The following is a 10,920-nucleotide window of genomic DNA, read 5'->3' as shown; positions in this document are numbered from 1 at the left end:
AAGTGAAAAGAGTACTATCTACGAGAACTATAGCTAACTATACCCAGCTGAGCCCCTATAAACCCAGCAGGGACACTCGTGTGCAAGTTAGATAAAAACTCGGACAAACCCCATAAGCCCGCCGAGTACACAGAATAACTACAACTACCAAGGCTGGGAACCAAGAATCTGCGATGCCAGAAACCGAAGAACTGCATTATTTCCAAACTCAGAGTCTCCAAGAGTCAACGAACTAGGGGTGCCTTAGGGGTCGAGGCCAAAACTGGGACCCAGATGCTCGCCCGAATGTCCAATGTGGCCAAGTCCAGGACTGGGTACCCGGATGCTCACCATAAAACATCGGTGCGGTCGAGGCCGGGATCCGGTGCCATAACATATCGGTATGATCGAGGCCAGGATTGGGTACCTGGATACTCGTCATACTAGCAAGCCGACAGGGGCCGGAGATGGGTACCTAGATGCTCCTCGATAATTAAGAACGGAGGTCGGGATTAGGTACTCAGATGCTCACAGATAATTTATCACATGGTGCCAATTATTCTTCTTTCCAACTAGACAACAGTATCGAGAATCTCCTCTCCAATGTTCCAACTGATATGCTGCCAAAATTTAAACCAGAGTCGAAGCCAAATGGTCACGAAATCTAATATTGCCGATGCATCTCAAAGTCATGACTACACCAAGTTATGGATGAGGGTGTTATTAAGAGAAAATGTATTGCCTATCTAAGGCTAACTACCAAGCACTAGCCCGCTACACCATTCTACAAGGATTTAAGTTTGCCAAAGCGATACTAGGAAAACTAAAGCAGGTTTACAACCTATACTAAGGCTAACATACTCCACAATATCAAAATCATGCTCATTCAACTCTCCTAACAATACCGACGAATAATGGCAAGATACACATGCCTAAACATGATTTCTAACATCTAACATATATATAGATAAATTACACAACCCAAATTCCATCAATCTCAACATGATTTCACACATTCCGGCTCAATCTAAAGAAAGAAAAGTCGTAGCCTACCTGTAGGCCGAACACGCGAGCTCTAAATCACTGTATTGGGGTTTTTCCCTTACGAATGGCCCCAGAATGCTGCCACACTGATAAAAATAGAATCATAACGTCGTTATGGTCGTTTAGACACTAATTTCATAATTTTTAGAGATGGACCAATTTTGGGGTCTAAAATGGGAAATGTGGAACCTTGCATCCGGAATTTCGGAGTTGATTCCAAAAATAGGTTCTAAATGTCACTCTGCGCTCACAAATCAACAATATAACATAATTTAGGGTGGAAAACTATACAGGATGAGCATGCAACCATAATTCGCAAAATTCGAATAAAAGGTCAAAAATGGCAGCTTCTTGAGCATCTAATTCCAAAAAACTGAGACCCTTCCAACCCAAAAAAATTATACTATGATGATCCTTCCAAAAAATCCCACAATCTAGCCAAAAAAATTACTCAAATCGGATTTAAATTGATCAAGTTACAACCTCCACAATTTCAACAAAATACAACTTCGAAAATCACTAGAGCAGTAGCTAAATTCAATTTTTTATCTCAAAAGAAACTTCTTCTTGAGTTTCCGAGCTCACCACTAGATTCTTCATGAAAATATCCTCCAACGTTTGAATGGTGCACTCTGCTTGGCCATCCGTCTGGGGATGAAAGGCCGTACTAAGGTTCACCTTTGAACCCAGTCCCTTCTGAAAGGATCTCCAAAATTGAGAAGTGAATTGAGCTCCTCGGTATGAGATGATAGACAAGGGGACCCCATGCAATTTGATGATCTCCTGAATGTATAACTTTGCATAATCTTCTGCGGTGTCAGTGGTCTTAACTGCCAAGAAGTGGGCTAATTTCGTCATTCTATTCACAATCACCTAAATCGACTCATGTTAATTTTAGGACCTCGGTAAACCTGTGATAAAGTCCATATTAATCATCTCCCACTTCCATTCTGGGATTTCTATATTTTAAGCCAAACCACATGGTCTTTGATGCTCAACTTTCACCTGTTGGCAATTCAGGCACTTGGAAACAAACTCCACAATATCTCTCTTCATCTCACTCCACCAATAAACTTCCTTCAAGTCGTGATACATCTTTGTAGAGCCAGGATGAATAGAATATCTGGAACTATGCACTTTGGCCATAATCCTTCCTCGAACATTATCGACATCTGGTACACATAATCTGTTTTGGTACCTTAACACACCATCTCCCCCTTTGGTAAAAACCATCACCTCCTGTTTGTGAACAACTTCCTTCAATCGGAGAAGGACGGGATCTTGGTCTTGCTTTTCTTTTACCTCTGTCACGAGTGAGGATGCAGTCCCATCCTAAATATTAACTCTACCTTTATTGTTCTCTTCAAGAAGAACTCCCAATCGGGCTAATCTATGTACCTCCTTCGCCAATTCTCTCCTTCCATCCACCACATGGGCAGTACTACCCATAGACAACCTGCTAAGAGCATCAGTAACAACATTAGGTTTACCTGGATGGTAGAGGATGCTCATATCGTAGTCTTTGAGTAGCTCGGGCTATTTTCTTTGCCTCAGGTTGAGTTCCTTCTGGCTGAAGACGTATTGTAAACTCTTATGATTGGTGAACACATCAACATGCACTCCATACAAGTAGTGGCGCCAAATTTTAAGGGCAAATACCACAACTGCCAGTTCAAGGTCATGAGTTTGGTAATTCCTCTCATGAACCTTAAGTTGTCTTGAAGCATAAGCTATCACCTTCCCCTTCTGCATCAGCACACAGCCCAAACCAACTCTAGATGCATCACAATAGATCACAAAACCTTTTGTTCCATTAGGCAAGGTTAGAACATGAGTAGTGGTTAGCTTGGTCTTTAATTTCTGGAAACTCTCCTCCCAAGCATCAGACCATTGGAACTTATCCTTCTTTTGGGTCAGCTTGGCCAATGGTGATGATATGGATGAGAATTCTTCTACAAACCTTCGATAATAGCCGGCCAAACCCAAGAAGCTTCTTATCTCTGTCGGGGTCGTGGGTTTGGGCCAATTCTTCACTGCCTAAATCTTCTGAGCATCAACTTGAATACCATCTCCAGATACAATGTGGCCTAGAAAAGCCACTAATGCAAGCCAAAATTCACATTTGGAGAACTTTGCATACAATACTTGGTCCTTCAGAGTTTACAAGACGACTCTAAGATGATGGGCGTGCTCTTCCTCATTCTTAGAGTAAACCAAAATATCACCTATGAATACAATCACAAACATATCAAGGTATGGTTTAAATACTCAGTTTATGAGATCCATAAAAGCTAAGAGGGCATTAGTCAACCCGAAGGACATCACCAAGAACTCAAAGTGGCCATAGTGGGTTCGAAAAGCTGTCTTTGGGATATCACACTCCCTCACCTTCAACTGATGGTAGCCCAATCTTAGGTCTATCTTTGAGAAATGAGTGGCACCCTGAAGTTTAACAAATAAGTCGTCTATTCTGGGTCGAGGGTATTTGTTCTTTATGGTGACCTTGTTCAGCTGCCTGTAGTCAATACACATTCTAAGGAAAGACATCAGGAAACTCGTTGACAATCGGAACCGACTCAAGGGGTGGAGACTCAATACTGTCATCTTTCACTCGGACAAGGTGATAAATACACCCTTTTGAGATTAGCTTCCTGTACCTAAGGTAGGAAATAAACTTACCCTTAGGCACGACGGGACTACCCTTCCACTCTATGACAGCCTTATCCGGGAATTTGAACTTGACAATCTGAGTTCTACAATCAATAGAGGCATAACAGACATAAGGCTAGTCCATGCCAAGGATCACATCAAAATCAACTATGTCTAACTCAACTAAGTCAGCCAAGGTATATTTGTGATGAATTGATACAATGCAATCTCTATAGACTCTTTCAGCTAAGACAGAATCACCGATAGGAGTAGCTACACTGAAAGACTCAAGGAGACACTCAGGGATTTTATCAAACTTACTTGCCACGTAATGAGTCACAAAAGATAGCGTGGCATCCGGATCCATCAAAACATAATAGTCAAGAGAAAGGACTCGAATCATACCCTTCATGACGTTTAGGGAGTACTCCCAATCTTGATGACTACCCATGGCATATAGTCAGTTTGTACCTCCGCTCATACTTGAAGTAGTACCCCTCTGATTACCTCTAGCTGGTGGTGCGGTGGTAAAATATGGGCTCTGTTCCCCCATGCCGGACACTCCTTCTAAAAATGGCCTATTTGGTCGCATTTATAACAACCAACCCTTCCCGCTCTACACTCTCCCAAGTGGATCTTACCATACTTGATGCATGGTGGCTTCCTTTGCGAACCATGACCCATGCTAGCCTGGGATTGAGAACCCTGGGGTCTGAAATTCTGGCGACTTTGTCCCTGCCGATCATACCTGTTCTGCGGCATAGGTGCACTGCCGGTAGATGAGGCATAGTTGGAAGGCCTCTTCTGAAAGAAGGACCTGTTGCCCTTGTTTTGCCTCTGTTCATTCTCCTACCCAGCTGATCTTGCCTTCTTGTTCGGATGCTCCTCTCTGTCTTTTCTCTTCTCATCCTCCACCTGTTGAGCATACACCATTAATCTTGAAATATCCATAACGGAGATTAATAATGCTGCTTTGCACTCCTTCTTCACATGTCTTCCCAAATTGGAGACAAATTTCTTCATCTTCGACCTCACATCTAGGATCATCTCTGGAGAATACCTGGACAACTGGATGAACTTCAGGCTATACTCCATAGCAGTCATGCCTTTTTGTTTCAGATTCACAAACTCCTCCATTTTTGCTTCCCTCAATTCTCGGGGAAAGAAGTGGTCAAGAAAGGCTCTTTCAAATTCATCACATATAGCAGGTTCAACATCCTCACCTCTACCTTATTCCCATTGGTTATACCAAATGTTTGCCACATCTTTGAGTTGATAGGACACCAACTCAACCCACTTAATCTCCATAGCATGTATAGCTTTCAGGATTTTCCATATCTCATCAATAAAAATTTGGGGGTCTTCATCAACCTTAGAACTCGTGAATACCGGCGGCTTAATTCTCATAAAGTCTCTAATTCTGGTAGTAGCAGACGGCTCTTGGGAACTGGAGCAAAGAGTTGGTGAACTCTGGTTACCATTTCGGGCAGCCACTAATTGAGTGAGCATGGCAATTGCTCCTCTAAAGTCTGCTTCCGAAGTTGGTGTAGGTGGAGTAGTAGGCATTTGAGGTGCCTCCGCATACCTCGCCGGTCGGCCTCTAGGCCTTGATGGGCGTACCTCTGACTGTGGCATCTCTGGATTATCAGCATTCCTCTAGCTAGCAGCACATTTAGGAGGCATTATCTGTAACGTATAAACACACGAATTAGAAAGAAGTTTTATAAAGTTTAACTCCATCGCACGAATTCAGAGTATGACAGAAGTGAAACAATTTTTAATGTCTTATAGCCTCCTGATTATAAGTGTGGTGCACAACACACCCATAAGCAAGACTCAACTAGACACGGTTTCATAGACTCCCTAGGACTCTTGAACTCTGTGCTTTGATACCATGTTTGTCATGTCTTGGGAGGGTACCCTAGGCGTGGCCGGCACTCGAAAGCCATTTCTGGCCTCCAAGCGGAAGACTCAATCAATGAAGTACTATTCATAATTTAGGGTCAAAGGCCAAATAACTATCAAATCAACAAAACAGTTATAGAAGAACTACTTAAAGAACAATCCAACATTTCTACACTCCTGTCTATAAAGCCTCTATCAATAATCTAGGAGGTGCCAATAACAAGCCCATGGCTACCAAAAATCAAATTAAAGGAAACAACACAAAACTATACAAGAAACTCAACATCCTCCGAAACCTAGGAGGACTCACCAACTAACTGAGAGTGTGAGGATCTTCAACGGTGCGCCGGTTGATGACCTCTAGTACCTGTCTCTGCATCATGAAATGATGTAGGCCAAATAACCTCAGTACATGGAATGTACGAGTATGTAAAATGGCCGGATGAAACAACATCAGAAGGAACCAAATCAACTCGGGAATCTCAACTCAGAAAGAAATACAACTCAACAAGCGTCCTAAGTCTAAGAAAGAATATAGTTTAGACGGGACCAAATCATATACAAATCAACTTAATCCGACTCGGAGTACTAACAAGACCTATGTGGTAGTTTCTCTTATCCGACAACAATCACTTATGAGCCTGTGAAAGTACAACAAACCAACATTGTCTCAGCGTCTGTTCATACTTTGCCAGGGTATGAGCGAATCAACCAATCATGGATCCAATCCAACCAAGTCCTATAATGTCAGGACAATAATTTTGGAGAAACATCCAACTTTAACGGTTCAATCCCCTCCTACATTTGGCGACGTAATTATTGGATTCGAGTATAGACTATACTCTTGCCTAATTCGGTGCTCGATACTCCTCCCAAGACTCAATGATCATAAAACTCCATCCAATCAACTCAATCAAATCATATCGACAAGTCTCATTTACAACCTTTTCAACTCATCAACTCTATCATAATCAAACCTCTCCCAATCATACAACCCGATCAATCCCAATCATATTTTTCAAGAGTAGATTAAATATGCATATATAACAACATACATATCTATCCAATCGTTTCTCTATTCATTTAACAAATCTTTTGGGACTCACCACAACTCCAAGGTTTTAAATCAACAATTTAAGATAACAACATATTTAAGAAAATTAGCATTTTTATCATAATCCACATAGTTAAGAAAAATCAATAAAGCATATTTAACGACTCATCTTCATCAACTCATACTTACATGAAGGTTCTTTCTAGAAATTTCTTATCTCAACAACATCAACATAACAAGAATCACATTAATGGATGACAAGACTTATTTGGACATAGGCTTATCAAGAAACACCATTCTTATGAACATTTAACCTCAAAGAAAGTGTAGGGCACATGGGTGGACTCAACCCATGTTTTGAGTAGTCTTACATACCTTAGTGAAGACTTGAAGAAAACCTTATTGTTGGGTCTTCAATGAGAAACTTGAATTTCTTGAAGCTCTTGAATGAAATCTTTGTTGGAGAAGGATTGAAAAAGAAGAGAGGGATTTCTAGGGCTTTTAGAGAGAGAGAGGGGGGGGGGTTAAAAATGGTCCCAAAACGTGCTAAGGATGATACATATATAATTTGGGAAAATTTCCAAATTGCCCTTTCTTCAAAAAATCTGGAAAATAGGCCAAAAACACCCTTGGGGCGATAGTGGCACATCGCGCCACTGCGGCGCCAAGTCGAATAGGCTAAAAACCTACACATCTTTTAGTGGTGCGTCGCGCCAAGGACCAAACTACTGAGGCTTGTTCCTGGCGCGTCGCGCCCTTACAGCGCCAAACCCAAGTTTTCTGGGTTCTGGGGAAATAGGCTTGAGAACCCTGCACACCTCGTAGTGGCGCACCGCGCCAGGGGCCAAACTACTTAGGCTTGTTCCTGGCGCGATAGTGGTGTGTCGCGCCACTGCGGTGCCAAGCCCAGATTTCCAGCAGTTGCAACCCAGGCCTGAAATTCCTGCCGTGCTAGTTCGTCTTAGGATCATGATATCTTTTGACTCCGAACTCCAAAAATTACATTCTTGGTGGCGTTGGAAAGAAGACTCAACGACCTTTAATTTAATAGGTCGTGGGCCACCCAGATTGTCGTCTTTCAAAGATAGGGTCGTTAGAAGTCAACCCCTTATATGAACTCATCTTAAAACTTAGCCACGACGAATCTTTTGGACTTAGCTTGGTCCTAGGAGTCCTTTGTGACCCCATATAACCTCCAACACTCTTCAATTACTCAGGGACTCATCTTAACTCATGCATATACTTCACAATAATAGAGTTTGACCCTACCCGAATACAAGAAAGGTCTGAATCTTAGGAAAAAAATTTGGGGGGTGTTACACTATCGTCTTTCTTCATTCTGATAACATAAACCACGAAGATACAATCGTGTACATCACTTTCTCCAACTTGAGAAATTTCAATCCAGTTGCTTCTTGCACATCACATTTTTCACAAAGACGCCCAATAGCTATTCTTGGCTGCTTCCTGCACATGATCAAATCAGGGTGATGTTTGGCCATGTTTTTGTCAACAATGTCTTAACCTACATGAATGAAAACGATTATTAGTACTGCCAATTAGCAGAGACAAACATACAAGAGGCTACACCTCCATAGATTCTGCACAAGCACTTGAATTATCAACAACCACATCAAAATCATTAATCTCCCCCCAAAAGTATGTTAATGGGGCTGATAAGTGATCATAAGAAGCAACATTTGGCATTATCAAAAGTTAAAAGTACTGGTGAAAATAATGTAGAATAATCAAATGAAAATTTAGAGCCTTATACCTGAGGCATCTTCCGATTACAAATCAAGAACGAGGGAATCTTTTGAGCTATCAGCCAAATTTAAAAAGAATTTAAAATGTGTCAACAATTAAACTAGGTAAAAAAATATAAAAATAAAATACAAAAACTAAAAAATATACCAAGTTCAAGTTTTATAAGATCCTTAAAATCTTCTTCAACATTTATGGGATAAGGCTCATTTCGACGCCAATCTTGATGACAAATAACAGCTTGCACCAATTTCAGAGTCAAAGAACTCCTAAATGAATCAAGAATACAACCCCCGGTGCTAAAGGCACATTCCGATGCCACACTAGAAATTAGAATTGCCAACACATCACGAGCCATCTCGGAAAGAATTTTAAAGAAGCTTAAATAATTTTTATTTTCTAAATTGTTATACTATGTTTCTCTTATGTCCTTTATTCAACTTAAACAAAAAGAACCAAAACAACTTAAATTTTTCCTTTTCTTTGTGATACACCCATATTCCCCGATGCCCTTCCCACGTCAGCATGAACAAAATATGAAATACAAAAAAAATGAATTGAATAGATAAATACCCCAAGGCCCAAGCTCCCAACATAAACCACAAGATAAAAAAAAATCAAGAAAGGACCCAAGTAAGCAGTCACCTACTCACCTCGTAGAAGAAGAAGAAGGAGGAGGTACGACCGTATGAAGATGGAGCAGAATCAGAAATTAACATGGAGAAATTTGGAAGAAGACGATGGAGTTGTTGTGTGCTGTCTAGGGCTGGGCATTTCACATTTGGATGAATAGAAATTAGAAAGGGAAATGTAGGGATGGGCATTGAAGTACTAATTTTTGTTGTTGTTGGGTTGCAGGGGCACATGGCTGGTCTTAAAATATTTATGGACCTTTAGCCCCTTTAGGCAATTAGGCCCAACAGACATAATTTAATTTCGGTATTCGGTAAATATCAATTATCGAACGGTAAAATTATAAATATCAAATATCGAAACTGAAATACCGAATTTTATACTTCAGTACCGTATACCGAACCAAATTATCAAATTACTGAATACCGAAATAGCCGATTGGGTTTGGTAATTCGGTTTTCGATATTTTATGTCCAGCCCTAACAAGGAGATCAACTATAGGCTACAACATCTACCTAGGTGCAAATTGTATTTCTTGGAATTCCAAGAAACAGACTACAGTAGCAGGATTAAATGTTGAAGCTGAGTATAGAGCACTAGCCTTCACTGCAGCAAAGATGACATGGATCACATATTTACTTTATGATCTTGGGGTATTTCTTAAGTCAGTTCCTACGTTGTATTGTGATAACTTGAGTGCCTTGTACATGACATTCAATTCAGTTATGCATGCTAGAACCAAACATGTTGAGATGGACTATCACTTTTTTTGAGACAAGGTGGCCAGAGGTCAACTTCTTACTTAGTTTGTGAGGTCTAAGGACAAACTAGTTGACATTCAAACAAAAGCATTAACAAACCAAGTTTTTGTTGGTTTTCGAAGCAAGCTAGGAGTAATTGTTCCACCATTCACTAGCTTGAGGGGAAGTGTTGAAGATGCATAATAGAAACAGGTTGAACAACATGATCTAACTGATAGAAGTCCTGACGACTGTCAGAGACCTAATAAAAGAAATAAGTTATAGTAGGACTCACTGTTGGATAAGTTGGAGTCAGATTATGACTAGGCTGCTATGAATGTTTTTTGTAGTATACCTCTAAGTTTAGTTAGACTAGGACTCTATAACTCACTCCTATATAAAAGAGACATGTACTCATTTATTATCATCAATACAACCTTGATTTCTCTCATTCTTTTGCTGAGAATTCTACAGCAATCTGTCAGGTTTTCTTTGCTCTGACTAAGGCATCAATAGGAATTTCTCAGTCAACTCATTAGCTCTAGATTCAAGCAAGGCCAAGGTTTCCGCTGCTTTCATATTTGCTATTCTAGACAGGAAATCAAAAGTAGATCCAAGTGATGATCCAGTTGTTGGAAAAGATTTATTTATGCTTTTCTCATCTTATGATTTTTGGTGTATAATGACTTTATTATTGTTTAATTAAATCACTTTGTTTGTGTATGCTCTTAACAAAATTATTATTTTCAAAAAGCGAAAAAACAAAAAAAAAAGAACCAAACCGACAATAACCAAACCGATGGTTATTTTTTTGGTTTGGTTTGATTTTAAAAATATAAAAACTGACAAAATTGATTTGATTTTGATTTTAACCAATAACGGATCCAAATCGTACCATAAACACCCCAAGACAGGAGTTATTATTATAAGAGAATATTATAAGAGTAAATGAGGCTAAGAATTGATCATATCATATTACTATAGAATAAGTCTGGCTACTAAGGTTTGATATAAATATTCATGATCAAATGTAAACCTCACTTCAACCAATAGACCATTTATACAAAATAACTTAACATAAGGTCTTGATGTTTTTTTTTGTTATTTATTAATTTGCAGACAAATTCAAATTCGTAGCATAAATATCATTAA

This window comes from Solanum dulcamara, chromosome 10, assembly GCF_947179165.1.
Source record: "Solanum dulcamara chromosome 10, daSolDulc1.2, whole genome shotgun sequence".
In the NCBI taxonomy this organism is placed as follows: domain Eukaryota; kingdom Viridiplantae; phylum Streptophyta; class Magnoliopsida; order Solanales; family Solanaceae; genus Solanum; species Solanum dulcamara.
This window is presented reverse-complemented; position numbering follows the sequence as displayed.